At 37.5% G+C, this 14,021-nt stretch overlaps 1 protein-coding gene across 1 annotated transcript in view; it reads left to right on the top strand.

The window, feature by feature from the left end:
- NUBPL (NUBP iron-sulfur cluster assembly factor, mitochondrial) overlaps positions 1-13,268 on the top strand; it is a 62,853-nt gene extending 49,585 nt beyond the window's left edge. Inside the window, exons 13-14 of the transcript XR_008849014.1 lie at positions 9,904-10,016; positions 13,015-13,268. The gene's annotated coding sequence lies outside the window, so the exon portion shown is untranslated. The remainder of the gene's footprint in view (positions 1-9,903; positions 10,017-13,014) is intronic.
- Positions 13,269-14,021: the final 753 nt, after the last annotated feature.

Here is a 14,021-nt window from a genome sequence, read left to right as displayed (position 1 = left end):
TAACGCGGGGCCACGAACATCGTCCGGGACCCGTGGCTAAAAGTGCGTGGCACTGATCCCGGTGCCGCGTGCTATTAACCCTTTAGACGCAGCGTTCAAAGTTGATAATCGCATCTAAAGTGAAAGTAAACCACCCCCGGTTAGCTCAGTGGGATGTTCGGGACCGCCATGGCGAAATCACAGCGTCCTGAATAGCTAAAGTATACGTGGAGGGTCCCTACCTGCCTCCTGTTGTCCGATTGCCGAATGACTGCTCCTTACCTGAGATCCAGGCATGAGCAGTCAAGAGGCAGAATCATTGATCAATGTTATCCTATGGGATAACAATGATCAATGTAAAAGATCAGTGTGTGCAGTGTTATAGCCCCATATAGGGGCTATTACATTGCAAAAAAAAAGTGGAAAAAAAAGTTAATAAAGATCATTTAACCCCTTCCCTAGTAAAAGTAAGAATCACCCCCCCCCCCCCCGTTTCCCATTTAAAAAAAAAAAACCTGTGTAAATAAAAATAAACATATGTGGTATCGCCACGTGCGGAAATGTCCGAATTATAAATAATATATTGTTAATTAAAATGTATGGTTAATGGCGTACGTGCAAAAAAATTCCAAAGTTTAAAATAGGGTGTTCACTTTTTATACCATGAAAAAATGAATAAAAAGCAATCAAAAAGTCCAATCAATACAATACAATGGTACCGCTAAAAACTTCAGATCACGGCACTAAAAATTAACCCTCAAACTATCCCGTATGCGGAAAAATAAAAAAGTTATAGGGGTCAGAAGATAACAATTTTAAACATATAAATTTTCCTGCATGTAGTTATGATTTTTACCAGAAGTGCGACAAAATCAAACCTATATAAGTAGGGGATCATTTTAATCGTATGGACCTACAGAATAAAGAGAAGGTGTCATTTTTACCGAAAAATGTACTGCGTAGAAACGGAAGCCCCAAAAAGTTACAAAATTGTGTTTTTTCTTAAATTTTGTCTCACAATTATTTTTTTTTCCATTTTGCCGTAGATTTTTGGGTGAAATGACTGATGTCATTACAAAGTAGAATTGGTGGCGCAAAAAAATAAGCCATCATATGGATTTTTTGGTGCAAAATTGAAAGAGTTATGATTTTTTAAAGGTAAGGTAAAAACGAAAATGCAAAAACAGAAAAACCCCGGGTCGTTAAGGGGTTAATATCAGCAGATACTTAAGCATAATGGAAAGAATTCAGTCACAAAGTGTGAATTAAGCTGGGGATAGATATTTCAACAAGACAAAATCAGTGAAACCTGAGCTGTGATTGGTTGCTGTGGGAAAATCACTCCAGTTTTTCCCTCATTAAGTTTGATAAATCTGGGCCAATATGTGGTGTGAAGCGGGCTGTATATATATTATACCTATGTGCTCTGTATACAGTATATGTGCCTGTATATAATATACCAATATGTGCGCTGTATATAATATACCTATATGTGGGCTGTATATAATATACCTATATATGTGCCCTGTATATAATATACCTATATGTGGGCTGTATATAATATACATATATATATGTGGGCTGTATATAATATACCTATATGTGGGCTGTATATAATATACATATATATATGTGGGCTGTATATAATATACCTATATGTGGGCTGTATATAATATACCTATATGTACCCTGTATATAATATACCTATATGTGGGCTGTATATAATATACCTATATGTGCCCTGTATATAATATACCTATATGTGGGCTGTATATAATATACCTATATGTGGGCTGTATATAATATACCTATACGCGGGCTGTATATAATATACCTATACGTGCCCTGTGTATAATATACCTATACGTGCCCTGTGTATAATATACCTATATATGTGCCCTGTATTTAATATACCTATATATGTGCCCTGTATATAATATACCTATATGTGGGCTGTATATAATATACCTATATGTGGGCTGTATATAATATACCTATATGTGTCCTGTATATAATATATCTATGTGGGCTGTGTACAATATATCTATATGTGCCCTGTATATAATATACCTATATATGTGCCCTGTATATAATATACCTATATATGGGCTGTATACAATATATCTATATGTGCCCTGTATAGAATATACCTATATATGTGCGCTGTATATAATATACCTATATATGGGCTGTATACAATATATCTATATGTGCCCTGTATATAATATACCTATATATGTGGGCTGTATACAATATATCTATATGTGCCCTGTATATAATATACCTATATATGTGTGCTGTATATAATATACCTATATATGGTCTGTTTACAATATATCTACATGTGCCCTGTATATAATATACCTATATGTGCCCTGTATATAATATACCTATATGTGCCCTGTATATAATATACCTATATGTGCCCTGTATATAATATATATGTGGGCTGTATATAATATACCTATATATGTGCCCTGTATATAATATACAATATATGTGCCCTGTATATAATATACAATATATGTGCCCTGTATATAATATACAGTATATGTGCCCTGTATATAATATACCTTTATATGTGCCCTGTATATAATATACCTATATATGTGGGCTGTATATAATATACCTATATATGTGCCCTGTATATAATATATATGTGGGCTGTATATAATATACCTATATATGTGCCCTGTATATAATATATATGTGGGCTGTATATAATATACCTATATATGTGCCCTGTATATAATATATATGTGGGCTGTATATAGTATACCTATATATGTGCCCTGTATATAATATACCTATATATGTGGGCTGTATATAATATACCTATATATGTGCCCTGTATATAATATACCTTTATATGTGCCCTGTATATAATATACCTTTATATGTGCCCTGTATATAATATACCTATATATGTGGGCTGTATATAATATACCTATATATGTGGGCTGTATATAATATACCTATATATGTGCCCTGTATATAATATACCTATATATGTGCCCTGTATATAATATATATGTGGGCTGTATATAATATACCTTTATATGTGCCCTGTATATAATATACCTATATATGTGGGCTGTATATAATATACCTATATATGTGCCCTGTATATAATATATATGTGGGCTGTATATAATATACCTATATATGTGCCCTGTATATAATATATATGTGGGCTGTATATAGTATACCTATATATGTGCCCTGTATATAATATACCTATATATGTGGGCTGTATATAATATACCTATATATTTGCCCTGTATATAATATATATGTGGGCTGTATATAATATACCTATATATGTGCCCTGTATATAATATACCTTTATATGTGCCCTGTATATAATATACCTATATTTGTGGGCTGTATATAATATACCTATATATGTGGGCTGTATATAATATACCTATATATGTGCCCTGTATATAATATATATGTGGGCTGTATATAATATACCTATATATGTGCCCTGTATATAATACACCTATATACGTGCCCTGTATATAATACACCTATATATGTGCCCTGTATATAATACACCTATATATGTGCCCTGTATATAATACACCTATATATGTGCCCTGTATATAATACACCTATATATGTGCCCTGTATATAATACACCTATATATGTGCCCTGTATATAATACACCTATATATGTGCCCTGTATATAATACATATGTGCCCTGTATATAATATACCTTTATATGTGCCCTGTATATAATATACCTATATATGTGGGCTGTATATAATATACCTATATATGTGGGCTGTATATAATATACCTATATATGTGCCCTGTATATAATATATATGTGGGCTGTATATAATATACCTATATATGTGCCCTGTATATAATATATATGTGGGCTGTATATAATATACCTATATATGTGCCCTGTATATAATATACCTATATATGTGCCCTGTATATAATATACCTATATATGTGCCCTGTATATAATATATATGTGGGCTGTATATAATATACCTATATATGTGCCCTGTATATAATATACCTATATATGTGTCCTGTATATAATATACCTATATATGTGTCCTGTATATAATATACCTATATATGTGCCCTGTATATAATATACCTATATATGTGCCCTGTATATAATATACCTATATATGTGCCCTGTATATAATATACCTATATATGTGCCCTGTATATAATATACCTATATATGTGCCCTGTATATAATATACCTATATATGTGCCCTGTATATAATATACCTATATATGTGCCCTGTATATAATATACCTATATATGTGCCCTGTATATAATATACCTATATATGTGCCCTGTATATAATATACCTATATATGTGCCCTGTATATAATATACCTATATATGTGCCCTGTATATAATATACCTATATATGTGCCCTGTATATAATATACCTATATATGGGCCCTGTATATAATATACCAATATATGGGCCCTGTATATAATATACCAATATATGGGCCCTGTATATAATATACCAATATATGGGCCCTGTATATAATATACCAATATATGGGCCCTGTATATAATATACCTATATATGGGCCCTGTATATAATATACCTATATATGTGCCCTGTATATAATATACCTATATATGTGCCCTGTATATAATATACCTATATATGTGCCCTGTATATAATATACCGGTACCTATATATGGGCCCTGTATATAATATACCGGTACCTATATATGGGCCCTGTATATAATATACCTATATATGTGCCCTGTATATAATATACCTATATATGTGGGCTGTATATAATATACCTATATATGTGCCCTGTATATAATATATATGTGCCCTGTATATAATATACCTATATATGTGCCCTGTATACAATATATATGTGCCCTTTATATAATATACCTATATATGTGCCCTGTATATAATATATATGTGCCCTGTATATAATATACCTATATATATGTGCCCTGTATATAATATACCTATATATGTGCCCTGTATATAATATACCTATATATGTGCCCTGTATATATATATATGTATATATATATATATATATATGTGCCCTGTATATAATATATATGTGGGCTGTCCAGGCAACCATCAAACCGAACTGAACTGGAGAGGAACTGTCCAAAATCCCTTCATCCAGAATCCAGACCCTCATGACAGCTATAGGAAGCGTCTAGGTTGTTATTTCTCCTAAAGGAGGAGAAGCTAAATATTGATGTGATAATTCAGTTGGTGCCCAAATTTATGCACCCGTCTACTTTGGTTTTGATCCAGATTGCACCTTTTCTGTTCATTCCATAAACCACATTTCACTCCTGAAATATTACTGTGTCTTTCAGATATATGATAGCTCAAAAGTAAATTGCTGATCCAAACTAGTGTTGAGCGGCATAGGCCATATTCGAATTCGCGAATATTCGCGAATATATGGGCGAATATTCGTCATATTCGCGAATATTCGCCATATTTGCGAATATTCGCATATTCGTAATATTCTCGTTTTATTTTCGCATATGCGAATAGTCGCGTATGCGAAAATTAACATATACGAAAATTTGTATATACAAAAATTAGTACAAGCGAAAATCCGCATATGCGAAACTTAGCATATGCAAATTTTCGCATATGCGAAAATTTGCACACCAGTCTCACACAGTAGTATTAGAGCCTTCTTACACTGCATAATCTGGAAGCAGAGAGGGATGATCACTGTGATGTGTACTGTGAAAAAAAAAAACAAAAAAAAAACAAAACGAATATTCGTAATTACGAATATATAGCGCTATATTCGCGAATATTCGCGAATATGCGATATTTGCGAATAAAATTCGAATTGCGAATATTCGCGAGCAACACTAATCCAAACACCCAATTATTTATAAAAGGAAAATCCTAGAAATTATCAGGGATGCCTAAAGTTTAGCATACATTGCATACGCCTGTTTAAGGGCAAAAATGCATCAGTAATACATTTGTGTGAACTGTCCTCAAAAACATAATTGTCCCTTTAAAGGGGTATTCCAGGTAAAAACTTTTTTTTATATATATCAACTGGCTCCGAAAAGTTAAACATATTTGTAAATTACTTCTATTAAAAAATCTTAATCCTTCCAATAGTTATTAGCTTCTGAAGTTGAGTTGCTGTTTTCTGTCTAACTGCTTTCAGATGACTCACGTCCCGGGAGCTGTCCAGCTCCTATGGGGATATTCTCCCATCATGCACAGCTCCCGGGACGTGACATCATCATTGAGCAGTTAGACAGAAAACTTCAGAAGCTAATAACTATTGGAAGGATTAAGATTTTTTAATAGAAGTAATTTACAAATCTGTTTATCTTTCCGGAGCCAGTTGATATATAAAAAAAAAGTTTTTGCCTGGAATACCCCTTTAAGTTTTATGGCAAATTGTAGCACCTGATCTATGGCAGCCTGGGAATGAGAAGCCAGAACATTAGGCCAGTCTACCATTTTTTTTTTTATAACAAAATCCCGAGGGACATCTTTACACGAAATTTTATATTTATATTATTTTTTAATTTTATTTTTTATAGCAATAAATGTGGATCCGCCTGAATGAAAGGTGGACTTCACTTTAATAATCATTAACGCTGATTCAATATCTATTCCTGCAAATGGTTTTCATAACTGAAAGGGCCTTCGGGCAGATAATTTGCACTAAGACCCTGGTATTAGATTTGCGCAAGAATTTGCATCTCAAAACTTAGCACAGACTGAGAATATTAATAATGGAAGGAGAATTTCTGAAGAGTTAGTTCTTGTATTCTCAGCAGGTTGCTCTAAGCCAGATTAACTAGAAATACTATTACCATTCCCAATTTTGCTTCAATCCACTGTATGAATATTTGATATTTATTTTTCTAAATAACCGTTCCATATGCTGTACTTCCTGTCTCTAGGGTTGCCACCTGGCCGGTATTTTTATATTAAAAATACCGGCAATGCAATGGCGGGTATTTTTCCAACCAATCCTCCAACTCCCGAAATGTTGCACCATTACCTATACCAGATTTTCCCAACTAGATCGCCTACAGCTGTTGCAAAACTACAACTCTCAGCATGCCCGGACAGCCAACGGCTGTCCGGGCATGCTGGGAGTTGTAGTTTTGCAATAGCTGGAGGCACCCCTGGTTGGGAAACACTGACCTATATTATATACTACTATATAGTCCAAGATGCTGGGAGTTGTAGTTTTGCAATAGCTGGAGGCACCCCTGGTTGGGAAACACTGACCTATATTATATACTACTATATAGTCCAAGATGCTGGGAGTTGTAGTTTTGCAATAGCTGGAGGCACCCCTGGTTGGGAAACACTGACCTATATTATATACTACTATATAGTCCAAGATGCTGGGAGTTGTAGTTTTGCAATAGCTGGAGGCACCCCTGGTTGGGAAACACTGACCTATATTATATACTACTATATAGTCCAAGATGCTGGGAGTTGTAGTTTTGCAATAGCTGGAGGCACCCCTGGTTGGGAACCACTGACCTATATTATATACTACTATATAGTCCAAGATGTTGGGAGTTGTAGTTTTGCAATAGCTGGAGGCACCCCTGGTTGGGAAACACTGACCTATACTATATACTGCTATATAGTCCAAGATGTTGGGAGTTGTAGTTTTGCAATAGCTGGAGGCACCCCTGGTTGGGAAACACTGACCTATATTATATACTACTATATAGTCCAAGATGTTGGGAGTTGTAGTTTTGCAATAGCTGGAGGCACCCCTGGTTGGGAAACACTGACCTATATTATATACTACTATATAGTCCAAGATGTTGGGAGTTGTAGTTTTGCAATAGCTGGAGGCACCCCTGGTTGGGAAACACTGACCTATATTATATACTACTATATAGTCCAAGATGTTGGGAGTTGTAGTTTTGCAATAGCTGGAGGCACCCCTGGTCGGGAAACACTGACCTATATTATATACTGCTATATAGTCTAAGATGCTGGGAGTTTTCCTTTGGGGCAGCTGCTGAGCCACAGGCTGTATCAGGGCATGCTGGGAGTTGTAGTTAGTAACTAACTGCAACTCCTGAATTTAAAGGGGTTTTCCAGGAAAAAAAAATATTTTTTTTTATATATCAACTATCTCCAGAAAGTTAAACAGATTTGTAAATTACTTCTATTAAAAAATCTTAATCCTTTCAGTACTTATGAGCTTCTGAAGTTAAGGTTGTTCTTTTCTGTCTAAGTGCTCTCTGGTGACACGTGTCTCAGGAACCGCCCAGTTTAGAAACAAATCCCCATAGCAAACCTCTTCTAAACTGGTCGTTTCCCGAGACAGGTGTCATCAGAGAGCACTTAGACAGAAAAGAACAACCTTAACTTCAGAAGCTCATAAGTACTGAGAGGATTAAGATTTTTTAATAGAAGTCATTTACAAATCTGTTTAACTTTCTGGAGACAGCTAATGTTTTTTCCTGGATAACCCCTTTAATTTATTAAAGCACAACTGTCATGAGTAGTGATGAGCGGCATTGCCTGTATTCGAATTCCCGATATTTCGCAAATATATAGACGAATAATTGTCTTATATTCGCGAATTTTGTGTATTCGTTATATTCGCATATGTGAATATTCGCAAATGTGAATATTCGCGTATTCAAGAAAGAAAAAAGTGAGGGGGATGGGGGAAACTTTACTGTTAGTTGCTAGGGATGTTGTTGATACCTCTGACAAGTGTATTTACATCATTCTAATTGGCCCACAAGTGAAAAGCAAATATTGACATATGCGCATATACGAAAAAAGCTAATATTCGCAATTTCTAATATATAGTGAATATATTCGGAATATTCGCGAATTCGCAAATTTGCGATATTCACAATAAAAATTTGAAATGCAAATATTTGCGCCCAACACTAGTCATGAGTTTTTAGCCCCCCAGACTACTACAATGTTGTTACAGATGTCCATAACGTGAGTGTAACCATAACTTTATCGCTTTTCCTCCTTCTTTTATAACTTATCAAATACATTTATCCGGCAGTCAGGCACATAGGCGTGGCTTGGGATTCGCAAAGCCCCTCCGCCGCCACACCTATCCTCTCCTTTCAGCGCTGGGACCGCTGTGTAGCAAGACGCAGCGCATGCACCCCTCCCTTCCTCTAGTACTGCACCTGCGCAGTGAACGCATAGGCAGCGGGAGCTCTGGCAATGCAGGCCTGTGGCGCGCGCACGTCAGGAGGAGTGCATGCGCTGTGTCTTACTACACAGCGATCCCAGCGCCAAAAGGAGAGGATAGGCGTGGCGGCGGCAGGGCTTTGCGAACCCAAGCCACACCTGTCCGACTGGGCCTGATCGCTGGATAAATGTATTTTATAAGTTATAAAAGAAGGAGGAAAAGCGATAAAGTTATGGTTACACTCACGTTATGGACATCTGTAACAACATTGTAGTAGTCGGGCGGGGGGGCTAAAAACTCATGACAGTTTCACTTTAAAAAATGTGATCAAAAAGTCACATCAAAACAAAAATGGTACTGTTAAAAACTACAGATTGGGGCGCAAAAATATGCCCTAATACAAGCCCATATAATGAGAAATAAAAAAGTTATAGGGGTCAGAATAGGACACAATTTTCCCAAAATATGTGTTTCCTGTGATGTTACGCATGTATAATTAATTATGTAAATTAGCATGGCCGGTATTTTTGGTTAAAAAAAAAAGGTGCCAACCCTACCTGTCTCCCGTAAATACTGCAATTTTGGCTGCCAATTTTACATAAAATGTCTGGTGTGTTGCAAATATAACAGATGTGGCCTCACTATAGTCATCTGAATGGGTTCTTCTACGTGCACAGAAATGTGAGGATTTCAGTCTCATTCACACCATATTATCTCTCTTTTATTTATTTTTTCCTTCTGAGATTAGAATTGAGATGCCCGTCTTTTGCATCCTGTTGCCATTGACTTCCATTGTGTAAAAACAGGATCTATCTGAATGAAGCAGACGATGCAAGAAGAGCCACAGAGAGTGGCACAGAGGTAAGCTGAAGCCCCCTGGCCTGTCATCTTAACTTATCAACCCATCAAGTGGGCTGCAGACACTTTTTTTTTTTTTTTGACATATTAGATGCTGCAGTCTGCTTTGATTAAGACATCTAAAGGGTTAACGGGGTAGTCTGGCAAAAAACTACTTAAAGGAGTACTCTGGTGGAAAATTATTTTTTTATGAACTGGTGCCAGAAAGTTTAACAGATTTGTAAATTACTTCTATAAAAAAAACTTTACCCTTCCAGTACCTTTTAGCAGCTGTATGCTACAGAGGAAATTCTGTTCTTTTTGAATTTCTTTTTTGTCTTGTCCACAGTGCTCTCTGCTGACAGCTGATGTCCGTATCAGGAACTGTCCAGAGCAGGAGAAAATCCCCATAGCAAACCTATGCTGCTCTGGACAGTTCCTGACACAGACAGAGGTGTCAGTAGAGAGCACTGTGGACAAGACAAAAAAGAAATTCAAAAAGAACGGAATTTCCTCCTTAGCATACAGCTGCTAAAAAGCACAGGAAGGGTAAAGAATTTTTAACAGAGGTAATTTACAAATCTGTTTAACTTTCTGGCCCCAGTTGACCTTTAAAAAAAATGATTTCCACTGGAGTACCCCTTTAAGTGTCTGATCATGGGGGGGATTGGAGTGGGTCCTGCGATCTCCTGTCCGGTGCCCCGGCTACCTAAGAGAAGCTCGTGCTACAGGCGCCACGCGCTCCATTCATTTCTATGGGAGCATCGGAGATGCCCAATTACAGCTCTCTGGTCTCTTTGGTGCTCCCATAGAGAATGAATGGAGCTCGGGCCATCTGTAAGGCTAGGACTCCCTGCGTTTTGGCGTTTTTTCTGGCGTTTTTACCTTTGTGTGGAATTTGCCGTTTTTGGCCCCTTTTACTTTTTTTTTTTTACAAAATAGTTGGGCACCAAAAAAAAAAAGGATGCAGTAGGGATGTAAAAATGTATTTAACTATATGTTTATTTTTTATAACAAAATTTTAAGATTTTTTTTATAGTGTGTGTGTGTTTAACTTTTTTTTTTTTTTTTTTCAAATTTTTTATGTAGTACTACTACTCCCAGCATGGAACAAGGCTGTTTCATGATGGGAGTAGTAGTACCTGTACTATAGACATATCGCCCCGTGTGTCAGTCTGACACCCGATGCGATCGTCCGTAATATAGCAGTGATGTGGCTCTATACAGCGCTCACATCTCTGCTCTATTCACATCACTGGCCGTTCATATTTCCCACCCAGAGCTGTGATTGGCCGGATGGTTTCAGCCAATCACAGCTCTGAGGAAAAGATGAATGAATGAGTGGCCGGCCCGGAGTACAGAGCAGGGATGTGAGCGATGTATACAGCCGCTCTGCATCTCTGCTATAGACAGGACGATCACATCGGGTGTCAGTAGTGACACCCGCTGTGATGTGTCCTTTAGCAGGCACTACTACTCCCAACATGGAGCACACTCTGCTCCATGCTAGGAGCTGTAGTACCTGCATTAATAGACAGATCGCAGTGAGTGTAACTTCTGACACCCGCTGCGATCTGTCTATTAATGCAGGTACTACAGCTCCCAGCATGGAGCAGAGTGTACTCCATGTTGGGAGTAGTAGTACTTGTAGTTAAGGAAAGATCACTGCGGGTATCACTTCTGACACCCGCTGTGATGCTCCGGTATAATGTATGGATGCAGCGGCCGGCGCTCTCCTATGGTCCCCTGCACGCCGTATATATACACATTCCGATTTCTCACAGAGAGCTGTGATTGGCTGGAACCATCTGACCAATCACAGCTCTGCGGCAAATATGAATAGGTGTATATATACGGCAGTGCAGGGGACCATAGAAGAGCGGCCGCAGCATCTATACATTATACAAGAGGATCGCAACAGGCGATCTGTCAATAAGTACAGGTAACTACTACTCCCATCATGGAACATTGCGTTCCATGCTGGGAGTAGTAGTACTACCTAAAAAATGTTTTAAAAAAACAAAAAAACATGCACACACTACATTTTTATTATTGTCTGCTACATTTTTAGTGCTTTACCCGCTCATATAAATTGATCCCTGTTTAAAAATTAATAAACATTTCGTAATAAAAAAGATACATTTCGTTAGGTACAATTTTTTCCATCACTACTGTATCTTTTTTTTATAAAAAAAATTTTTATGGTACCCTACGAAATTTTAATTAAAAAGGTATCTCCATAATTTTTTGTGATCGCTAAAGTCCAAAAAAGAATAAAAATCGCCAGCAAAAACGCAAAATTTAAAACCAACATGGCGTTTTTCTTGGCGTTTTTGCTCTCCCATAGACTTCTATGGGATGAAAACACCACGATTTCAGGGCAAAAAACGCCAAACTAGGTTTTGGCAGGCGTTTTGAAAATCCAGCCTCTGAGCCTGAAATTGCTGAAAAACGCCAAACTGAAAAACGCCAAGTGAATCTGGCATTTTGCAGTTTACCATTGACTTGCAGCTAACATTTGGACGTGGTGTTTTTTCACTGAAAAAACGCTGTGCGGGAAAATTGGTATTTTTGACGGCATTTTTGCAAAAAAAAAAACCTCAGTGGAGTTCCAGCCTAACACTCACTCCTCTTAATCACTGAGGATAGGGGATAAGTTGTTATTCTCCGGACTACCGCTTTAATACCTGACATCAGCATGACCTCTGATGTCAAGCATTAACAGTGAGTCCCGGCTGCTAATAGCAGCCGTTACTCACTAGGTATGAAGTGCGCTCAGCTTGTGAGTGCACTTCATTCACACAGAGTATGCACGAGTACTTGTACACACTGTGTCAATAAGGTGTTAAAGGTAAATTTGATTAAAATGTCATTAAAGGGGTATACCAGGAATTTTTTTTATTTGACTATGCTACAGGGAGTGTAAAGTTAGTGTTGTTTATAATATAGTGTCTGTACCTGTGTGTGACGGTTGGTCTCGCATTCTTATGTGATCTTTGCTCTAAATGTTCATTTTTAACAGCATACGAAATGACTCCTGTCTCAGGTATTCCCAGGATGCAGTGTGGCTGAGACACGACATCACTAGTCAGGTGATGACAGGGAGCCTGTTCTGCTTCAATGGGTGGAGCGACCACAGGGAATTTACAACAGCTGGAGGCACCCTGGTTAGAAAGCACTGGCCTTCAGCTCCTTTTATGCTTTTCTTTTTTGAATTTCTTTTCTGTCTGACCACAGTGCTCTCTGCTGACACCTCTGTCTGTGTCAGGAACTGTCCAGAGCAGGAGAGGTTTGCTATGGGGATTTGCTCCTACTCTGGACAGTTCCTGATATGGACAGAGGTGTCAGCAGAGAACACTGTGGACAGACAGAAAAGAAATTTAAAAAGAAAATAACTTCCTCTGAAGCATTCAGCAGCTGATATGTACTGGAAGGATTAAGATTTTTAAATGAAAGTCATTTACAAATCTGTTTAACTTTCTTGCACCAGTTGATTTAAAAATAAAAAAAATAAAAAATTTCTTCCGGAGCACTTTAAAGATTTAATAAGATCTTGCCCAAAATTGTACAATATACCCTACCCTAATATTACCCTGTGACTGCCTACTTATCCATGTGCCTTGCAGACATATACTTCAGATTTTTTTTTTTTTTTTAGAGCTGAGGCAAGTGCTCTCTATCACCCAAAGTGCAAGAAAAAGTGCAAACGTGTCACACTAAAAAAAACGAGCACAAAGGATGCGGTCTATCGCTAAGCCCTTCTCCAACAGGAGAGAGGCCCCCAACAAACCAAACCCTTCACCTCCGGGCCAAACGGCACCTGCATGGATCCAGGTTCGATGCCCCTTTTCGCTGAAGCTACTAAGGGGCCGCAAATGCACCTGGCTCCAACCTAGGCGTTAACCAAGGTATCAGCCGAGGAGCCATATACTGATGGCATCTTGACCGAAGCCAAGATGCCCAGGGGAGGCAGGGAGGCGAGGAACCGAATGGCCACCCACACCTCCCCTAGACCGCCAGGAGGGACAC

The sequence above is a fragment of the Hyla sarda genome, chromosome 11 (assembly GCF_029499605.1).
Source record: "Hyla sarda isolate aHylSar1 chromosome 11, aHylSar1.hap1, whole genome shotgun sequence".
Classification (NCBI taxonomy): domain Eukaryota; kingdom Metazoa; phylum Chordata; class Amphibia; order Anura; family Hylidae; genus Hyla; species Hyla sarda.
This window is presented reverse-complemented; position numbering and strand designations above follow the sequence as displayed.